This window comes from Rattus norvegicus, chromosome 1, assembly GCF_036323735.1.
Source record: "Rattus norvegicus strain BN/NHsdMcwi chromosome 1, GRCr8, whole genome shotgun sequence".
Lineage (NCBI taxonomy): Eukaryota > Metazoa > Chordata > Mammalia > Rodentia > Muridae > Rattus > Rattus norvegicus.
This window is the reverse complement of record NC_086019.1, coordinates 120821796-120845603: the sequence shown is the minus strand read 5'-3', so window position 1 is coordinate 120845603 and position 23808 is coordinate 120821796. Positions and strand designations below refer to the sequence as shown.

The 23808-nt window shown below is 36.2% G+C and overlaps 1 long non-coding RNA gene across 1 annotated transcript in view; it reads left to right on the top strand.

Moving 5' to 3' along the window:
- LOC134483413 (uncharacterized) overlaps positions 1 to 23808 on the top strand; it is a 723689-nt gene that overhangs the window by 671732 nt on the left and 28149 nt on the right. The window contains exon 53 of the long non-coding RNA XR_010060293.1: positions 12023 to 12141. This is a non-coding gene — a long non-coding RNA (uncharacterized LOC134483413). The remainder of the gene's footprint in view (positions 1 to 12022; positions 12142 to 23808) is intronic.

Below are 23808 nucleotides of genomic sequence, written 5' to 3'. Positions count from 1 at the left end.
TGTGCAGAACCTAGGCATGGCTTCCTGATTTATATGAGTCAATATGTGTATCAGTCCTTTTGTATCTGGACATTATTAACTTGCTTGCATTCCTCCCAGCACCACTGTGTTTTACAATATTTCTTCCATGCCTTCTACAAAACTTTCCTGAGCTATGAAGGAAAAGATTAGATGGCAATGACTCATTTATGATAGTATGATCCAAGGTCATTTGCTCTGCATATTGTGGAGATATGGTTCTCTATAACTGGCTCCATCTATTGTATATGCTAGCTTTTGTGTTAATAGGAGAGCAGTATATTGATATATGGGCATAAAAGAATGTTATTAGGAATCATTTTGTACCTACATTTCTATAGCAGACAATAATACCTGCTTTAAGCCTTAAATTCCAGTGTTTTGTCATGAGAACAACGGTAGAAATGTGTTCTGTCTCATTGTGTATGTCTCAAATCCAGTCAGATAGTATTGCTTACTCCCTTAATGGTGCCACTATTGCAGCAGTGTATCCTGTAGGCAGATGACTGTGGTAGGTCAAGTAGTATAGAGGTGGGTTGGTGTTTAAGTTTTCCCTCCGTAACCATGCCAAACACATTTCAGAACCAGCAACACTATTCAAGAGGTAAAGGTTTTAGTTAGGCACCTGTTTTTCTTCTATATGTTCAAAAAATGTAGGTGTTGTCTTCAACAGTAGAGCTATCATGAGTTGTATGGAGCAGTCAGTAGCTTAGGCAATAGTTTGAAGTGATTGGAGTATTACAATGAGGAGACATAGTCCAAAAAAATATAGTAGATATAGCCAATACATGAGGTTGGAGATTTCATTTGGTGGGAAGAGATGTCTAATTTGGTCATTCTCTCCCATTATTTTTTATTTCCTTTAGACTTTTTATTTATGTTATATATTAAGAACTGATCTGACTCAAAGTTTTAGCTGTCCCCCTTAGTATTTCACACTATCATCTTCATTCCCCAATCTCCATTTAATTGCTGCATGCCAATGTCATTCCAAATTATCACCATAATTATTTATATTATTTCTCAATTGTCACAAAATCCTTCCCTCCATCCTAATTCTTGTATGCTGTTGTCAAGTCGTAAAACATCCAAATATAAACTATACAGACTGTTTTTGTCTTTAAGGTTCTGGATAACTCACAATGAGGTTTGTTTTTGTGGTTGTTCCATCCATTTAACTATGAGATCCATTACTTCATTTTTAATAGCCTAGTAATATTTCATTTTGTAATATACCATATTTTTTATCAATTTCTCCACTATGGAAAGGTAGGCTATTTCCTATTTATAACTAATATGACTATAGCCGCAATGAATAGGAACTAGTAAGTATGTCTATAATATGATATGGAATCCCATCAATTTATAATCAACAATGGTACACATGGAACTTGAGGTAAATCATTCCCAGGAAACCAAACTGATTTCCAATGTGGCAGTAAAAGTGTGTTTTTTTCACCAGCAGTGGGTGAGATTTCTTATTACTCATCATCCTAGTTAGCATGTGTGCTCTTCACGATCCCGATTAATGAAACATAAAATTTCAACATGATTACAATGTGCATATTTGTGATTACTAAGGATGGTGAACTTTTTCTTAAATGAAAACAGCATTTGAATGATTAATTATGGGTATAGCAAAAAATTTGTCTTTGTATACCAAAAGGATAATTGAGTAAAAGGCATGGACATTGGGATACAGAAGACAATGGAAAGATTAGTATTCAGAGATAAATCATAGCAAATAGAGTACACTAAACCATTGAAACATACTTTAAATGAGTATATTAATCTATTTCAACACATACACACACACACACACACACACACACAAACACACACAAACACGCACACAATTTTGTGGTTTCATCAGTATAAAAAAGCCATCCAGATATGAATATAAATATGTTAATAAATTTAAGAAACATTTAGTTCATGGGTAGGGATATGAAAATATGAAGCAGCCATTTAATAGGGAAAAGAAAATAAAAATATGATAATAGTTAAATCAGCATACTACAAATGAAATTGTCATTAAAAATGTATTCTCATGGAAGAAAGTCCCTTCGGTACTCATAGATCTTAGACAAATATTACATTTGCCCTTAAAAATCTCAAGTCAAGGTATGACTGAAAGAATTTTTACATCTGTGCTCACAAAGCCATCTAGCTTTAAACAAAAGAAGAGGATGGAAAATTCTATAAAAGTTTGGGTTTTTTTTCTTTGTTTTGTTTTTTGTTGTTGTTTTTTTGTTTTTTACATTCCAAGTTATATTCCCTTCCTTGTCCACACACGCCCCTGAGAGTTCCACATCCCATATTTCCTCCCTACCCTGCCTCCACTTTTCAAGAGGATGTCCCAACCCTACCCAACCCACCAGAACTCTAAACTTCCTGGGGCCTCTAGTCTCAGGAGGATTAGGTGCACCTTCTCTGACTGAACCCAGACACAGGAGTCCCCCGCTCTATATGTGTTGGAGGCCTCATTTCAGCCGGTATATGCAGCCTGGGTAGTGATCCAGTGTTTGTGAGATCACAAGGGTCCAGGTTATCTAAGACCGCTTGTCCTCCTACAGGGTTGCTCTCCTCCTTAGCTTCCACCTGCTTTTCCTTAATTCAATCAGAGAGGTCATGGTTCATTGGTTGGGTGCACATATCAGTATCTGACTCTTTCAGCTGCTTGTTGGGTCTAATGGATGGCAGGCATGATTGGTCCATTTTTGTAAATGCCCCAATGCCTCAGTAATTTTGTATGGTCTTCGGGCCTCCCCTTGAGCTGGATCCAACCTTGGGCCTGTCAGAACACAGTGGTACCCAAGGATACAATATAACTTTTTTTTAAGGATTTAAAGGATGATCTCAAAGTTGAAACCTATGCTTTAATTTCTACTAGGGGCATCTAATGTACACTCTTCTTCAGAGACGTAGAAAGAATGACACAGTACCCTGTTTTCTGCCACATCACATTATACACAAGTCATCACATTTGTTAAAGATCAATGAAAATCCTCTGAGGCTGCCTGAAAGAAATAATGGAAGAAGAGAAATACTTTGCCATAATTACGTACATAGTAAAAATTTAAAAGTTTAATTAATTAATTGACCATTATTATGTGTGCAATATTTATTTTTCATTTTGTATGGTGTACTCTTGCAAATATTCTTCATATCAGTTACACTACCTTTTATAGAACTAAAAGGACTTTATTAGGTGAAGTCTTGAAGATGTGAAAGTGGCAACACACAGCCAACAAGGATGGGGCAGTATTTCTGGCAAGAGTAATTGAAGATAAGTCCTTTAATGATAACCATTAACACTTTTAGAATGTCCCAGCACTCGTACTAGTTTTCATTAGCACTCACTAATTAGCTCTTTTTCATTGTGTTGTGGGTCTTTCTGAAAAGAAAACAGTTGTCCTATTTCCTACTGAATGCAGAAAGTGCTGAGAAGTCAACATGAAGGCGGCCCATTCCTCTTGAAGTTTCTTTTGTTTTGCATGTAGGATATAGCTTTTCCTCTTTAAATATACAACTCTTTAATTGCTCCTCATGGGTTTATTGCTTATTAACGTCTTCAATATGTATCTCAGCACAAAAATTTTTCTATTTATTTTCCTTGTTGATGTTGAACTTTTCCTATGTAAATGTCTTATTTTTACTCATTCATTATTGGATATTTTATTTATTTGGATTACAAACGTTAACTCATTTCTAAGTTTCCCCTCTGCAAAACCCTGTCCCATTACATGTAACACTGCTTCTATGAGGGTGTTCTCCCATTGAGTCACCCACTTCTACCTCTCTGTCTTGGCATTCCCCTACATTGGGGCATCTAGCCTTCACAGGACCAAGTGTCTCTCCTCCCATTGATGCTAGATAAAGCCACCCTCTACTCAAAATGTGGCTGGAGCCATGAGTCCCTCAGTGCATAACTTTGGTTGGTGGTATAGTCCCTGGGAGCCCCGGGGGGGAGGGCTCCGTTTGGTTGAGATTTTTGTTCTTCCTAGGAGGTTGCAAGCTTCTTCACCTCCTTCAATACTTTCCCTATTCCTCAATTGGAATCCCATTGCTCATTCAATTGTTAGGCAGAGGCATATGCCTCTGTATTTGTCAGTCTCTGGCAGAACCTCTCAGGAGACATCTCTGTCAGGTTCCTGTCAACAAGCACTTCTTGAAATCAGCAATAGTGTCTGGGTTTGATATCTGTATATGCAATGGATCACCAGCAGGGTCAGATACTGCATGGCCTTTCCTTCAGGCTTTGCTCCACACTTTGTCCATGTATTTCCTGTAGACAGTAGCATATTTGGTTTAAAATTTGAAGATGAGTGAGTGAACCCATCCCCCAACTGAGCCTTGCCTAACCTCTGGATATAGACTCTGCAGTTTCTTCCTCCCTTTGTTGGACAGTTTAGCTAATCTCGCCCCCTTTGAGACCTGGAAACCTCTTTCTTTTCCGGCATCTGGGACTTTCTGGTGGCTACCTACAGATCCCCATCCTCCATTGCTCTATACATCTGTTCAATTTCCTGACATTCTGCAAATCATCCTGGTCTCCTCGTATACCTGATCCTGTCCCAATTTTTTCTTTCCTCTCCTCTTTTCCTCCCAGTAGCTGGTAAGATAATTATGTTTTATAGGATAAACATAACTCGGTTTCTAAGGTGTCTTTTTCATTGCATATATACTTATAAAATATATGGGCTTAAAGCAAAATTTTGAAATCTTGACCTTGAGTGTTAGCAGTATTAAATTTCTGTTGTTCTACATTCAGGATTTTCTATTATTTGTTTTAAAATTATTTTCTCATTCATTAAAAATACCATGTAGAGTGTATCCTCTTTCCTCTTCATCAAGTCCTTTCCCATATCTTTACTGTCATCCAACTACACTTCTCCAAAATAACCTTCAAAAAGAGGCGAGTTTCCTTGAGACATATCAACTAAACATGGCCTAGCATGTTACAATAGAACTAGGAACAAATCTTTTCATCAAGACTGAGTGATTCAAACACCAGTGATTTAATTCCTTTGGATGAACTAATTCAGCCTTTCCTTCCTTCATACTGAATTTTTTGTGGCCATATTAGGTACTAGATATCCTGAACAATAGACATTCCCTAATTCCAGGGGAATATTTCTCAGCCATGGCCCTGATTCAATCACTTGTATGCCATTCACTTTCCTTGCAATCAAGCAAAAAACAATTCCTGCTATTGGAATTTTTATTTGGGCATTATGTTAATTTCATATGCCTTGAACAAAAATATGTTTGCCATTTTTATTGTTATCAGAATACATTTCTCAGTACACCCTCACCAGCATATTTGAAAAATTAAGGTTCACTGACCTCTGTGCTTTATATTTGTACTCTCTATCTCTTGATCACCTCTGTGGACTGTCATAATATCTATTAATCAGCCTTGTTTCCTCAGAGTAATTTTCTGCTTTATATCAGAGGGGCACCTGGAAACCAGGAAGAGAAAAGTGGTAACCTGGAGTATTGATTCACAGTGCCTATTTTGGGCTGATTTTTTAGTAATATCTTCTCAGCTGATCTAATTACTCTAGTGACTAACAGCTTCAGAATCTACTGTTTCTTCAGGCTCATCTTGTCTAGAATCTTTCTCCCTGTCTCTCCTTTATTTCTGTCTCTCTCATCTTCTTTCTCTGTATCTCTCTATGTCTATTTATATCTCTAATTTCTTTTTCCCTGCATTAAATATAAATGCAGAGATAAAGAGGAATGCATTATAGTTCTTACTCAGTCTCTTAGCCTGAATCCTCCAGAATTCCCTTTCCACATGAGATAAACTTTGTTTCCTGGATGTACTAGAGAAATTTTCAATTCACATATTTCAATACTGAAGCCACTAATTTCAATCCCTTGCTTTGTTGGCAGTGAATGCTGGCCATTTTGCTCTTAATAATGAATCAGTTGTAATACAGAAAAGTCCAAAATCAAAGAGGTAATGTCTCTGGGAAGTGATGCTTTGGGGGTCAGCATGAAACTTTGTTCAAGAAATGATGAGGTAGTAAGTATTTAGGTAGTAACTTTTTATGAAGGCATGGAGACTTCATGTAAAGCCACTGAGGCTTGTCACTGGGGAGGTGCGGGGGTGGTATGGATAGATTTCCTGAAGACATGCAAGAAGAGGTTATTGTCAAATGTTAAAACCCAGTTGCTGCAATGTACCCCCGTATTTGGGGGATGCAAGAATAATAGGATAACCAGAACAATCAGCAGCCACCATGGTGAGGAAATAGCCATATCTATCTACATTAAAATACTAGCTGTAAGGTTCTGTAGTAGTCCGAGATAGAAAACTTTACCGATTGCCTTAAAAGATATCACAAAATAGTAAGTGAATCACAAATATTAATAGATTGAAGTATAAACGATGGTGATGTTTCATTTTATTGCTTCATATTTTTGCTTGATTCTTCTCTTTTGAAGAAAAGGAAGTACTTCGAACAAAAGAACAACAATGGCTCGTGTTCTAAGATAAAGAATTTATAAATAGGACCTTGAGAGAAAGCAAAGGGAATTGTAAACTGGACAAAACTGCAACCCATAGATTGGGAAAAGTTCTTCAGCAACTGGACATCTAATACAAGGTTAATATTGAAAATATACATTAACCAAGACATTAGACTCAATAATCCTATTTAAAATAATAATTATTCATTTAATATAATAATAATTTGAAATAATCCTACTTAAAAATGAGGTAGAGAGCTAAACAAAGGGTACTTAACTTGGGTATCTCAAGTGGTTTAGAAGCTCCTACATAAATGTTCAACATCCTTAGTCATCAGGGAAATGGTAATCAAAATGATGCTGAGATTCCACCATATACCAATCATAATGACTGAGATCAATAACTCAGGTGACAGCAAATGCAAGCAAGGATGTGGAGAATGAGAAAAACTCATCCATTGCTGGTGTGACTGTAAGATGTTAAAACGACATTGGAAATCAATCTGGCAATTACTTAGAAAATTGGACACAGTTCAAAATGAGGTTCCAATGATAACACTCCAGAGCTAATACCCAAAAGATGCGCCAATATATAATAAAGACTAACGCTCTACTATGCTCCTAGCAGCTTTATTTATAATAACAGAAGCTGGAAAGAACCCAGATGTTGCTCAAAAGAGGAACGGATACAGAAACTGTGTTATATTTGCACAATGGCGTACTGCTAAGATATTAAAAACAATAACTTCATGAAATTCATAAGCAAATGAATGGAAAATGTTATCTGGAGTATGGTAACCTACTCACAAAAGAACAAAAATGATATGCACTCACTGGTAAGTGGATATTTACCCAAGTTGCAGAATATCCAAGATACAGTTAATATACCATATGAAACTCAAGAAGAAGGAAGACAAAAATTTGGATGCTTCAGCCCTTCTTAGAAGGGGGGACCCAATACTCATGGTAGGGAGTACAATGATAATAAGGGAGCAGGGAATGAGGGAAAGGCCATGCAGATACTGCCCAGCCTGTGGATCCATCCCATATGCATCCACGGAACCCAGTCACTACTGCTGTGGCCAAGAGAAGCTTGTGGACAGGAGCCTGATATGAAAGTCTCCTGAGAGGTTCTGCCAGAGCCTTGCCTATACAAATTAATATTCTTGTGGCTAACCATCCGACTAAGCAAGGACCCCACTGAAGGCATTAGAGAAAGAACTGAAGGAGCTGATAGGGTTTGAAACCACATAGGAAGAACAACAACCAACCAGACAACCCAGAGTTTCCACAGACTGAACCACCAACTTGGGGACCCATGATTTTAGCTGCCCATGTAGCAGAGGATAGAATTATCTTGCAATGACAGCAAGGATTCCTTGGTCCTCTGAGGGCACTTTTCCCAAGTGTAGTGGAATGCCAGGGTTTTGAGGTGTGAGAGGGCTGGGGGGAGGGTGAGCATCCTCATAGAAGCATTGGGATGGGCGATGGAAGAGAAGGGAACCAGGAAAGTGAATAATATTTGAAACATAAATACATAAACTATCCAATAAAAAGACAAAGAATGTAAGTAATGTGTAAATAGAAAAGAATTAAAAAATAGCTCTCATGGTTTATTTGCTCACATCTGTAATCATATCCTTCAGGAGATATAAGCAAACTGATCACTACAATTGTTTGGCCAGCCTAGGCTACAGATTGAGACTCTTTCTCAAAGTTCCAGAAATAAAGAAAGGATGATCAAAAGAAGAAAGTTTGTAAAGGCGAGGAGGGAGAAGAGAGGACTTCAATATTCCGATACAATGAAGAGCTCAAGAGACATGAGCTAAAAGATTATCCCATGTACACTAGAATTCTCTGCTATGAAAAAACGGGGACATGGAAAACTGAGCATAATTAGAGTTCTCCCAAGAAAAACAAAAACAATAGGTACACATTTTTTTATTCCCTGATAGTGATCCATGTATCATTTGGGACAATTTTATGATCTATTAATTCAATATTGCAACAATTCTTCTAACTGCCCATGTTAAGTAACCATTGAATTCGTCTCTTAGTCCCCTTCATTATACAGCTATTGTAAGTAGGACATAGAAATTTTTTATAAGTTTCAAAAATAATATTTCCAATTCTCTAACTGAAATCAAATGCAGAAATTACAAAGCCATGATATCTATCCACAGAATATCATAGAAAAGATTACTGCGTACATCTTATACAGGTTTTTATTCTTAAATAATATTGAGATGGTTATTTTCTTTTTCAACCGGATGAGATTTAGAATCACCTGAGAGACAAGCTTCCATCATTACTGAGCAGGATTATCTTACTTAATTTAGGAAGCAGAACCTCTCTTGTGGTCAGCACAAAGTTGTGGATCCTTAGCACTGGTCTTTTCACTAACAGTTGGCTTCATGTGTCCAAAGCAATAATTCTAAAACCCAAAGCTCACAGAAGGATGCTTTTAATAATATCAACAATCTCTTCTTACTTTTATAATAGAAATTGTAAATTGTTTAAAAACACAGGTTATTTCTTTGAGATTTCAGCATCTGAATTCCACCTTGACACAGGATCTTGATAGCTGAAAAAAAATTTTACATGCATTTTCTTGTTTTCTAACCTTATGTAATTTTTAACTTTTGTCACTATTGTATAACATTTGTAATGTATACTAATCCATGATAAAACTGCCTTAATCTTAATCTGCTCAGAGGTACATGAAGTAGGAAGGATTGCATTCAAAGCCAGTGTATTCTACACAGGAAACTCCACATCTGGAAAGTGCTATTGATATAAATTATGCCTTTAAAAATATTAATCAGCTTTGTCTTATTAAGTACTCCCTCCCAGGCATCCTCTGACAACTTTGACAAATACAACACTGCTGCATTGTAGTTTTACTGACTTTTTCCTCCAACTAATCAGTATTAGATAGGTATCTTTAAACTACAGGATGATAGGCAATAGACATATGTTTTCAAGAAGATTTAAACTTCTCCAGCTTTGGCAGAACCTTCAGAGGGAGTGACCTGCAGTAGTACAGTCTGTTTATGGGTGGTCATCCCCTCCTCTCAGCATGGCATGAATTGATATGTTACCATATGTATCTGCTCATTGTCACATTGAATCAAATTTAGCCACACAGGTATAGTTTCTGAAAGTTCTGTCATGGGTATGAAGCAAGTTATTTCCATATATAGTCAGAGACAACTTTTTTATTTTTGAATATTTTTCTTTCCACGATTTTATAATGCACAGTACATGCTTTTCAAATATAAATCAGAGTTTGGTGTGTTTGTAAAGCCAAGAATATATTTTGTGGATTGTGGTATGGTTTGGTTAGAGGACTTGCCTCAGCAAGCCCATACAGATTAATTCCTTCCTCAGAGGGAACAGACATAGGACAGGTCTACTATAGGATAGAATTTATTTGGGCATAAGAAGGGGAGGTAGGTAGAATTAGAAGGAGAGAGAGAGAGAGAGACAGAGAGAGACAGAGACAGAGACAGAGACACAGAGACAGAGAGATACAGAGACAGACACAGAGAGAGACAGACACAGAGAGAGACAGACACAGAGATACACACAGAGAAAAAGAGACAGAAAGAGAGAAACAGAGAGAGAGGAAGAGAGGCAGAAAGAGAAAGAGAGACAGAGAGATGAGGCCAGCCAACCACATGTGGAGAATGGAGAGAGGTAGAAGGGAGTCAGAGAAAGTGAAGAGAGGCCAAAAGTCCAATTTATTGCAAGCCAAGCCTACCTGGCTGTTGCTAATATCTGTTTGGTGGAGCCTAAAAGAAAGCACGTTAAGGTGCTAAAATTCCTCCATTTTTGTCTAATGAAAAATAGGAGAAACTAGAGAGACGTGATGGTGTATCAGCAATAGATTCAATGTGACCTTTAGCTGCTTCTTGCTGACTTTGGAGTGATGTGTCTCTAGGAAACCTAAGAAAATGGGGATAAAGATGTTGGTCAAGTCTTAGGAGATTTCTAAGTTTCCTTGCTGTTTGGGGTCTGTCCATTTGTAGTTTGGAAGGTGAAGGCCCAGAAAAGTGCTTGTTTCTATGAGAATAGGATGGAGCTTCTGTGGGTTGATCTCCTGGAGCTGTCCTGGATATAGAGTCGTCAAAATGCTGGATTCGTCAAAATGCTGAAACACGTGCCCTCGTGTATGCCACCAGTCCCAACCACACACAAACATAGAAACACAAACACTTAACATGAATGCACACACACGCGCGCGTGCGCGCGCACACACACACACACACACACACACACACACACACACACACGAGGTAGAAAATAAAGTTAAGTAAGTTTGGGGAAAAATAAGTTTTTATAAGTGTATATTTGAAACCCTTAAGTCTTGGTGGTTGAGATGAGAGTTCCAAATCCAGGGAACAGGAGAGGAATAGGGAACAGGTAGAAACTTGGCTATTGATTGGCAGATGGAGCCTGTTTGGTCCATGAGAGGTAGATCTGAGTGTGTTTCCCGGAGCGTATGAATTTACAAAAGAGATGCTTGTTAATACCATGAACAGTGTTTAAACTGAGCTTAGGGAAGACAAAAGTCTTTTGGGAAGCAGAAGGAGAAAGAAGGGCTTCTCTCTAGGAGAATGAATAGGTATAAATTTAGTATAATGAAAAGCATTTAGGTGTGCATTAAAAAGTCAATCAAAATTTGATGTTCTTGTGAATTTGATTGTTGATCACATGAATTTAGTGTATGAAACACTTCAAGTCTGTAGATAGAAGACAGCCAATGGAAACTTAAATTTGTGACTTTGATAGATGATAGTTTAAATATAGCATGAGATATTGTTTAAATATATATTTAGAAGATAATCAAAGGAAACAGAATTTGAGCTTGTGATTATTAAAGTTGGGTCATATAGTGCAATGTTTTACTATGGTTAGGCTAATTTATCAAAACTCCCTTGAAAAGAATTAGAATTTTAAACTGTTATAGTCCTAATACAACAATGACATAGTAAGGGGAAGAAATATGAAATATTTAGTAACTGAAAACTGAGGTTAGGTAAGGAATTAGCAGAAGATTTCATCTGTGTAAGTTCATCTGAACTTGTATATCCTTTACCATGAAGTCTATGAGCAAGGCAATCCTTTGTATTTTAATAACAGATCTGATATTCTTAATTAGTGAATAGACTAATGACCAAATATATTTGTGGATTACCTTGGGGTAAGGGACTAGTTGTCTGTTTTCGGCTGTCACACTTTCATTAGTTTAGTTTCAATGTAATCAGAAAACTGGGAAGAATAAATTATAATCTAGATGTAATATACTAATTAAAATGACATAGGTTAGTCTATAGATCATTACCTAAACAGTTTTTCCAGGTCCCTGTGTTCTCCATCACAACTCATGCAAAGGTAGTCTGCCCATCAGGCCTATAGATGAGAGGCTCTCCTGTATAGAAGGAATTTTGGAGCAATGACTCACCTTGTCCTAGGCAATATGAGACATTTAATTCTCTGGGTGTCCTCTGTTTGTCTACAGATTAGGGCGAGCCCTGGCAACAGGCAAGAAAATGACCTCATCTCTCATAGTGGCCATTGTACCGCAATCCAGGTAGAGACACTTGTCGTTCTGACATCATCTTGGAGATCTTGTGCCAGGTATCTGTGAGGATTTGGAGGTCTCTATCTGTCATAGTAAACTTAAACATTTCATGTTATAATAAGAAGATTTCTGACACGATCGAGAGGATCTGTTAAATATATATGAATTAGACAATCTATGTCTGTTTTTAATTATTGGTTCTGACTAGTATGAAGGAAGCACAGTGATTATGACTTAATGGCAGTAATAACAGCATCAAAACATTGGCTAAACACATATTTAAGGCAGTAATCATAGAATCATCAGAGATGAATATACAGACAGACAGACAGACAGAGGCTGATCGACAGATAGAGAGAACGAGAGAAACAGAGAGAAATATACCTAAATGATTCAAAATAAAGTGACTGGGAAACCTGGGAATTTACCAAGAGTGCACAAAGAGCCCTACTTGAGAGACACGATACAGGATGCCTAAAGGTCTTGGATTGTAGAGATCAAGGTATTCAACAACATATAATAGGATTAAGAATCCCTTGCACTTGCAGAGTTCTAATGTATCAGTGGGCCCACAAACAGTGTTATCTCCAAACTCTGCTATCAGATGTCTCTTTGGTGAAGAACTGCAGCTTTAATGGCACTCTGGGCCTACTGTTTTACCAGGGTCCACGTGTCTATTTGGCCTTGAAGTTCTCTGTTATCTTCGAAAATGCCACTAACAAAACTGCATTTGTCTCATTTATTACAACTGAGCCAATATCCAGAGACCTGGAGAGAGTCTTTGCCAACATCATTCAGGTAACTGAATCTGCAGAGCTGAAGGGAAAAATGATAAATTTCAGATGCTCGAAGGGAACCTGATGTTGGAAAAAGACTCCTTAACCATCAAATTCACCATATCCATTATCCATGTTGCTAAAATAAATGTAGTGATTGAAAGCATAATAATGAATCTAGGTATCCATGGTGGCACCTGACTTTCCTTCTAGCATTTAAGAAGCCGAAGCTGTTGATCTCAGATTTCAAAGCATGTCTGTTCTAAAATGTGAGGTACAAGTCCAGAAAATTCTAATGAGTAATACTCTGTTTTAAAAATAAACAAATAAAAGTAAATAAAAAAGTATATCATAGCAATGCTTTTTAAAACACGAGGGAAATAAACTTCATTACTGAAAGATAAACCAATTAATTTATTAAACAACAATATATTGTACATGGTAAGGTTTTCACTTACATGAACACATAGGAAAGTTTAAAAATCCACCTAATCAAGTAAAACCTGAATAGTGCAGAATTTTTTAAGGGAGAATCTTTTATTCCTTAGTCATTTCTCATCATAGTACTTCAAGTATAGAGAGCTTTTGTATGTTCCCTAGTTTCGGTTATGTTTTTCCTAAGCACTCTTTCTTTCCTTTAGAGATCTAAAGATGACTATCAATCTCCAGTATGTATCCCCGTTGCCCTGGAAATACATTAATTTTACGCCTAATTGATTTCTAAAGAGCTTGTGAAGATCCCCCTCTTCCATACTAGCAATAGGAAAGCCTAAAGCTCGTCACTTCCTGCTTATGTCGATAGCTTTAGAAAAGATTTTGAATCCCTGGAGCCTGGAAACATGCACACATGTGTGACTGCATGGTTGTGCTGGCTCACAGGAACTGACTGGGGGTTGGGACTGTGATTAATAAAGTCATTGCAGCAGGTTCAGTTCTGAGAAAAGCAGTCAAAGGTGCCTGTTACATCCACCCTAGGAGTGATCAGCAAGGCAGGGCAGCAACCACGGTCAGCTCCCACTTTGATCCTGTGTTTTTTAGGTAGACATGATTTTTGCACATTAAGTATTTCAAATATGTTGCAATTAGAAAATTATTCTATATATCTCACGTCTTTGAAGGATCAGATCAGAAAACTCTTACATAGCACAATTGGAAGGGGAAGCCCTGGGTCCTTCTAAGACTGAACCCCCAGTGAACTAGATTGTGGGGTGAGGGTGGCAAGGGGGGGAGGATGGTGAGGGGAACACCCATAAAGAAGGGGAGGGGGGAGGGGGATGTTTGCCCGGAGACCAGGAAAGGGAACAACACTCGAAATGTATATAAGAAATACTCAAGTTAATAAAAAAGAAAAAAAAACAAAACAACAACAACAAAAAAAAACCTCTTACATACACATACCTGACTTCATTTTTTCCTGTCCTGTGTTGTGTTAGCTGCAGGGGCCCTCCCCTTGAACCTTCAATCTGCCCTGTCACTTTATCTCAGTTCTCTTACAAAGTGAACATTAACATTTCAAAGAGCTGACAGTATTTTGGGTTATTGGTGTGTGGGAATAATGGCAGTCAGATAAAAAAAAAATATTTGTGTTGGTATACAGGTGCTGCATAAATATAGTATTTCTACAGGTATTTAAATTAGGTTTTGCCACACCCTGAAGGATATGAAGGGGAAAAATCACTAGAGGATTAATATACAGATTATCGTCAGAGGGAAGCCACAGCAGTAGGAGCGTTACAGAATAATAAACTTATTTTCAGAGATCTAATAAGGTAAACTAGTTTGAATGTTTACAGTCCTTTATTATCCTTTGATTTTTGTTATTTATTAGTATTTTTTAAATTTTGTAATGTTGAACAGATTCCACAATAAACTGGCGAATTAGGTATAGCATTCTTTGGATATTTTATCTTTTTTATTTTGGCTCTACCCCTGATTGATTGAAATTTATGTGATAGGAAAATAGTATGCTAATTTCTGGTTATTGGCCATTCTTCATCAGAAAAATCAACACGGATGTGTATTGTCTTTTTCTTTTGTTTGTTTGTTTGTTTGCAGTTGATTTGTAACTGTATTTTTTCATTAAAATGTATCATATTTTATATTTTCATTGAAAATTTATTTTAATACAATCAACCATAATTGCAGTTTCTTTTTTTCTACACCTCACAGTTCCTCACCACCTCAATTCCCTTCTATTTCGAATTCCTTTTTTTCTTTAGAACCACACATCCCAAATTATAACAACCAAGCACAATGAAATGAAATATAATAAGATAAACAAAAACCATGATACTGAGTGTTGACCATGCAACCCAACAGGAGAAAAATTGCAAAAGCAATAGGCAGAAGAATCAGAAACCCACTTCCTAACATATGTAGGAATCCCATAAAAACACTAAACTGAATTTTATAAGATATGAACAGAAGACCCAGTGTAGGCAATTATAAACTCTTGAACACAGTGGTCCACAGAGACATGAAATATCCTTTATGTCATTGTATTTTGTTTTCTATTTCAAAATATTGTTTGGATTTAAAATTTTTAATGTATTTCCAAAGTGAAGGCCTGTTGTGACTAATGCCAACAGCACTTTGAGGCATCTTGAAGGTTTTTGCTTCTGTGTTGATTAATATAGATATAGCATAGTAATACCATACCACACACTTTTGTTATTTTAGCTATGTCATATAAATTTACATCTGACATAATGTCTTCTTTTTTTTTCCGGGGCTGGGGACTGAACCCAGGGCCTTGTGCTTGCTAGGCAAGCACTCTACCACTGAGCTAAATCCCCAACACCTGACATAATGTCTTCTACAACTCTTTTATTATTCATGTTTTCTTTATACAATAATTGTGTTTTTTGTTTCCGTATAATGTTACAGCTATATTATTTTTGTTGGCATTGGGTATTACTGATTACTACACTGAATAAGTGAATTCCTTGTGTTAGGATGGCAATTTTCTTAAGAATAGCCCTGATAATCCATGACCATAAAAAGCATGTCGAGCTGTTTTCTGTTTTAATTTTCTTAAATTTGCTATTTTTATACCTTACATTTTCATTGTAAACTTTTGAATTTTCTACAGTTATCATATATAATATATATTGTATGTACAGACACACACATGTGTATACATATATATATACAAAAATGATACTTTTCATAACATGGTGTTAATATATATTTATAATACATTTAACAATGTTGCACATAAATTTATAATATATATGTATTGTAAAGGATATTATGTCTATTATTTCTTTCTCAAAATATTCATTACAGAAACATTATTTTTTCACTAACTTTTAATCCTGGAACTTTACTGAATGTAATTACTAGCACTATGCAGTTTCTGGTTATATATTTAGTACCTTTACTTATAGGATCCTATCATATTTAAATGATCATGAATTGACTTCTGCTTTTCTTACTCCTACTGCCTTTATAACTTACACACTTGTTGCTTCCCTAAGATTCCTAATATTGTACTGAATAAGACATGGAATGTGACCTTCCTAGTCTTGTTTCTGATTTTAATGAAAATACTTTAAGTTTCTTCATTTACTAGGACGCTAGGTCTGAGTTAGTCCTTTCTTGCCTTAATGCTGGAATGGGTTCACTTTATCCTTACCAGTGACCACATTTCTAAGGAAACAGGACACTTGCTTCCCTACTAGACATTTACTCCAATAGCAATGTCTGCATGCATGGTTGGAGTTTTGAGAAAACCTTCATCCTCCTTCCTTGAATTTGTCCTTGGTCTTGTGACGGTGTACCTTTAACTGTAACCATTGGAGTTCATATTTACAACAGCCATGACATTTATAGAGACAACATTTCACAGCATTTCTCTAATCCTCTAGCTTTATTTAATTCCTGCAACTTTTTCTTTAATATTTCTTGATGCCAAAGCAGGTTGTTTGAGATGTCCCAACTGTGACTGAATAATAATAGTCCTTATTCTCAGTATTTTCAACAGTTATTCATTCTAGTGCTAATCAACACCCACTATAATAAGAGTCTTATCTACTCAAAGAATCGTGAGAATGTAACTATGGGAATAAACAGAATAGTTAAAAGGGTATTTGACAAAACGACCATTTAGGAAAATAATATTATTATATTCTCTGCTAGGATCTACAAATTTCTTAGGTATGTTTGCTGCCAATGTTTGCAGTACCATTCCGGAATTCTCTGCTGCAGAAAAGGCATTGATTCTAATCAAGAATGTGGTTGGTTACTTGAATAAGTAGTATTGCCAAAATTACACTACGAGTGCATTTGACCTGGCAGGCCATTAATGTAGTATTTAAGGTTTATCAATGGATAAGAAAATTATGAAGTTTTCCCTGTACTTAGAAAATGTAGAGTCATCTTCTAGCACTATTAAAACTAGCCAGCAAGGAAAGTTTCCTGTATAGCTTAAGTTTGATTTCTCAACGTGAAGCAAATAGAATGTAAAGTCTCTGTAATAACACAGTCTTACCATGATGCTAAATAAGGCAGTCCTTTGCTACACATGTAGCTGGAGCCATGGACTCAAGTATCATACTGATTGTTTGGTAATTGTTCCTGGGGGCTCTGAAGAATCCAGATAGTTGATAAAGCTGCTCTTCCAGAGATTGCAAACCATATATTGGCTGCATTCCTTCCCATAACAATTCCATTGGGGTCCCTGGGATCAGTCTACTTGCTGCCTGTCAGGAGTTGCATCTATTTTAGGGGCTAGAGCCTCTAAAAGGATAGTTATAACAGATTCCTATCTAAAAACACTTCTTGGCAGCAATAATATTTTTTGCCTCTGCAAATGGATGGTTGCTAAAGTGGGGCGGGTACTAGATAGTCTCTCCTTCAGTCTCTGATTCATTTTTTTTTTGCATTTTCTTTACACATGAACATTTCTGGGTTAAAGAATTTGAGGTGGGTGGATGGCTCTATCCCTCAATTGGAGACCATGTCTATCTATGAAAGTTGGTTTCTTCAAGTAGTATCTCCACGCTTTTGTGTATCTTAGCTAACATCATCCCTCTTATGTCCTGAGGGCCTCTTGCATCCCTGGCATCTAGGACTTTCTAGTCCCCCTCCATACCTCAAGCCTGCATCATATTTGTATTCATTATCCAGTCATTCTGCACTTCTCTCCAGTCTCATCCCACAACTGACCCTCCTCTCCCTTTATCCCCCCACAACAGACTTTCCTATTCCAAGTCCTTCTTTGCCTCTGCCTCCCATGATTATTTTTTCCCACCTCTAAATGGGATGGAAACATCCATACTTGGTAAGCTTCATAGGGTCTGTGAGTCATGGGAGTTTTGAGATTTGAGGCTAATATCTAGTTATCAGTGAGGCAAAACTAGGAGTGTCCTTTTGGATCAGAGTTATCATATTCATGATGATATTTTCAAGTTCCACCCATTTGCCTTCAATATTGGCGAAGTCTTCATTTTTACTAGCTAAGTAGTATTCTATTGTGTAAACATACCATGTTTTCTGTATCCATTCTTCCGTTGAGAGACATCTGGGTCGATCCCAGCTTTTGGCCCTTATAATAAGGCTGCCCTGAACATAATGTTCTTGTTATATGTTGGAGAATCTTTTGAATGATAGTGGTCTTCAGGTAAATATATTTCCAATTTTCTGAGGAACTTCTAGACTGCTTCCAGAGTGGTTGTACCAGCTTACAATCCCATCAACAATGGAGGGGTGTTCCTCTTTCTCCACATCCTTGACACCATCTACTGTCAACTGAGGTTTTGATCTTACCCTTTCTGTTGGGTATGAACTGGAGTACAAGTGTTGTTTTGATACAATTTGCCTGAAGACGAAGTATGCTGAACAATTTTTAGGTACTTCATGGTCATTCTAGATTCCTCAGTTGAGAATTTTCTGTTTAGCTCTATATGCCATTTTTAAATTGGATTACTTGATTCTCTGGACTCTAAATTATTGCGTCTTTGTATATTTTGGATATTACATCTCTATCAGATATAGGATTGTTATGTTGTTGTTGTTGTTTTTTCTTTAAACAGTGTCCTTTGCCTTACAGAAATCTTCAGTTTAATGGGGTCCCATTTATCAATTGTTGATCTCAAAGCCTGAGCCATTGGAGTTCTGTTTGGATGTTTTCCCCTGTGACAATATGATCAAGGCTCTTTCCCATTTTTTCTTCTATCAGATTCAGTGTATCTGGTTTCATGTGCAGGTCCTTGTTCCACTTGGACTTGAGAATTGTAAAAGAAGATAAAAATCGTTCAAAATCCATTTTTCTATTTGCAGATCTCCAGTGAGACCAGCACCATTTGTTGAAAATGCTTACTTTTTACTGTACTGTTTTCACTTCTTTGTCAATGATCAGGTGAACATACGTGTGTGGTTTTATTTCTGGGTCTTCAATTCTATTGTATTCATCTACCTGGCTGTCTCTGTACCAATACCATTCAGTTTTTATCATTATTGCTTTGTAGCAAAGCTTGAGTTCAGGGATAGTGATTCACGCAGAAGTTCCTTAATTGTTGGATATAATTGTCACTATACTGGGTTTTTTATTATTCCAGAAAAGGTTGAGAATTAGTCTTTCTATATTTGTGAAAAATTGAGTTGGAATTTTGATCGGTATTTCATGGAAAGTGTGATTGCTTTTGAGAAATGAACATATTTACTATGTTAATCCTACTCCTCCACGATCATGGGAAGTCTTACAATTTTCTGTGGTCTTTTTTTATTTCTTTCTTCAAAGATTTAAAATTCTTTTCATACAGACCTTTCACTTGCTAGTTAGGGTCACAGCAAGATACTTTATATTATTTGTGGCTATTATAAAGGGTGTTGTTTTCCTATTATCTTTCTTGGTACGTTTGCATTTTCCATAGAAGAATGCTATTGATTTGAGCTAATTTTATATTCAGCCACTTTGGTCAAGTTTTTTATCAGGCTTAGTTATTCTCTGGTGGAACTATGGGGTCACTTAAGTATACTGTCATTTAATCTGCCAATAGTGATATTTTAACTTCTTCCTTTCCTATTTGTTTCCCTTTGACATTTTTTATTTTCTAATTGTTCTGGCTAGAACATCAAGTAACTTATTGGATAAAAAGAGAAACAGTGACCAGCCTTGTCTTGTTACTGATTTACTATTGGACTGTTTCAAGTTTCTCTCCATTAAATTTGATGGTGGCTGTTAGTTTTCTGTATATTTTTTATTATGTTTAGGTATGTTCTATGAATTTTTGATCTTTCCAAGAATTTTAACATGATGAGGTGTTGTATTTTGCCAATTTTTTTTCTATACTAACTTCAGTTTTTAAACAAAAGCCCCTTATTGCACAAAGAGAAGATATTCTCAAAGGAATGGAGACACTTGCTGAAAAATCCTCAGAACCAATCTCTGAATCACTACAATCCTGAAAAAAAAGATATGCACGCAGTGACATTGCTAACTGCCACTGAGAGTTCAAGTAAGAATATATTTCATGTTGATTAAGTAGGATATTTAATGGCAACATTGCATCTTATTAAGACTCACAGAGACCTCTTTTATGTTATAGAGATCCCCTTTAATTAAAATTGGAAGATTACTTTGTTATTAAAACAGTTTTTGTATAGAAACATGATTCTTCATTTTAAATCATTCTTTTCCCAATTTTGTCCAGTGAAACTGGAATCGCCCATCTACCTTATACATATTGATATCGGTAAAAATAGTATAATTTCCTGTTCACTCTTTTTATTAGTCATGGATTGCTAGAGTAACAGAAATTATGAAATAAATATATAATATCCTACCTGAGATGCTTTCTAATGATTTACAGGTCGAAGTCAATCTAGCTGAATAATAGCTGTCTATGAATAGATGATCCAATAACCTTGTAGTTGTTCATGCTACATGTCTTAGCTGCTCTGTGGTATACAACAGGATTATGATGAAAGCGGTCCTTAAGAACAATTAAGTAATGGATATGGTAGTGAGGTAAAATCAAGGAAGGGAAACAGAAAAACATTCCTTCTACGCTGTCCTTTCATAGGATTACAGTAGAAGATGCAACCCATATTAAAGTCAGATTTTAAATATTAAATTAAATGTTGCATCTTCACATCTCAAAGATCCAGATTGAAAGTAGTCATTCCAATTTAAAACTAGTAAAACTTATTCAAAAGTGTCCTCAAATCTGGACTTTTGCCTAATTCCTGATTTTATATAAGGTGTCAACCAAGAGTAGCTATCACACACACACACACAAAATCCTTTAGTATTACATTAATTAGAAAATAAGATGCTTTCTAGAAAATACCGAGGAATCCTTTTCTTTTCAGTACCATCAACAATAACTAAGATCCAATTGCAGAGTGCTGCTCCAATCAGTAGACCCGCTACAGGAAGTAAGTCATAAAAGCGCTGCAGGCTGCGATGTCTCACCCCTCCCCTACCCCGCCATCCCCAGCTTCCAGGCTTCGGGGAAAGACTATTAACCTGGTGAAACTACAAGGACCAAAATTCCTTTCGGTTTTCAACTTCCTCTGGAGCCAAGGTTAGAAGTGACACCTGCTTTCATTAACTTGATATGCTTGCAGGAACACAAAACCGTCGTTTGCTTTTCCACTTTTCATGTTTAGGATATTTTCGTTTGAATGAATTCGTAATTCTACGAGTAGTACAAGTCCTCCTGTTTTTCGGTAGTCTTGTTTTTTTCAAATGTAAATTTACAAATGCGCCGAAAACTATGTTTTGCTTTCTAAATAAGGAAGTGAAGAGTTTAGCTTTAATTGAGGGATCACAGAAATCACGAACCACTTAGCATAATTTTAAAATGAATATTTTTTTCTTGGAATTCTTAGCAGATTAGTAAGCTGTTTTTATTGTTTTAAACGTAAATTTAGATGTGATTCTTTAAATGGAATGTGGATATCTAATACAGGACATACTTTGAATTCTGCAGTTCTTTAATATATCCGCCAAAATGTATCTGAACACAGAAAGCAGAGACAAATTTTATAAGAGATGCTTGTTTCAGTGCCACATAATTTGTCCTCAAGAATTATGCCAATTACAGTGTATGGATAGCCGTCTCAGTGACTTTAAACAAATATTTGTCCTTTTTTAAAAAATATTTATTACTCTTTTTATATTGTCAGAAAAGCAGTTTGTTAAGAAAGCAAAAGAAACTTCAATATAGTCTTTTTGTGAAGTCATTTTGGTTATATCAGAATTTAGCATTCAGTCTTAGCAAATAATTTACAGCCAAAGAGCAAGTAGAGGGCCAGTGGATGAAAAATGTCTAACTACTGAGGAAGGCTGGCTCAAAAAGGATCAGAGTGATAAGAAACCATCTTGAAAACAGGAGGAATGAGAAACATACTCAGATAGGAAGACAAGTGGATTCTTGCTTATAGAAAAAAATGGTTCTTGCAAAACAAAGGTTAAAGCAGCTCTCTGTAGTACTTTGCAAACTATGTCACAAAACCATCTTCTATAAAAATGGTTGATGTGGTCTATCATTGAGTCCAATAGCAAAAGACCAATGAGATGTGCCCACATCAAGTGAGAAAACTGAGGCAGTTTCAATATTATCTGAGAATAAATATATTACAACAGATAGACTATTACAGGATCCAAACATGGTTCTTATTAAAATAGAATTATATGTGAAATATACATATATCCTAAATAAAAGATTCTGTATTCTGGATGAAATTTGATTGAGGAAGGAAACTGACATTTTTAGGACATTTAAATATTTTGTTGTTGCTGTTTTTCTCGTTTCTGCTATAACTGTTTTCCCTTATAGGTTCAGGTATCTGTCTATAGAGCATTGTGTTTGTCCAATGCTCTACTTGTGTTTAACAGTTTCATTCCAATAATTAAAGTTTTTTTTCACAAAGACCTTCCCTTTTTAATCAAATTTCTCCTTTCCAATAAAAAACCCTAATAGTTTTGGAGAATTCTACCATCAAATATGGACCTTGCTTAAATTAATGTTTACTCTAATTCTCAACATCATCATAACAAAATAAAATTGAAAGTCAAATTCCTTGAAAATTCACTTTCCATGGAATTTCTGATAGAGATGTGGAGGTTTGCTGATATCTGTACCCAGTCTTAAGAGCCAGGGAAATTTTGATACCATAGGAAAGAATTATGTCCCAGTCTTCATAACATGGTGTGCTGCAAATTGTGTGAAAATGGCCTGTAATTTACTCTAACATTTCTGTCTAAACATTATGTCATTCTTTTTGCTTTTTGTAATTTCCTCCAGCAGCCAACTATTTATTGTAGGCAGTTGTAGCTATAACCTGAGAATAAATATATTACAACAATTAGACTATAATGTCTGAGAATTCAAGGAATTTCTCTTACATAAGTAGAAATGTTAAATATCTTTGAGCTCTTGTAGTCAATCCTCAACCTGTGGACACAACTGCTTAGTCTCGAATATCCTCTGAAGATGGCAGCAGCTTTAAAAAAATATTTTGTTTAACATATTAAGGAAGCCAAGTTTTATATTAATATTTTGTATTATCATTAAAACCTCCCTTTGCCCCAAGGGATTTCTCAGTCTTCGGGGAAAAGGAATCAAAATGACACTGAGATTCCACCTCATACAAGTCGGAATGCCTTAGCCCAGAAACTCAGGTGGCAGAAGAAACTGGTGAGGATGTGTGTCACTCAGAGAAATCACTCAGAAAATTGGAGATAGTATTACCTGAGGAGTCAGCTATACCAATTCATGACACATACTAAAAGATGCTCCAACATATAACAAGGACACATGCTCCACTATGTTCTTAACAGCCTTATTTATAATAGCCAGAAGCTGGAACCCAGATGCCCTCCAAGAGAGGAATGTATGCAGAAAGTGTGGTACATTTATACAAAGGAGTACTATTCAGCTTTTAAAAGCAACCTCATGAAATACTTAGGCAAATGAATGGAACTAGTAAATATCA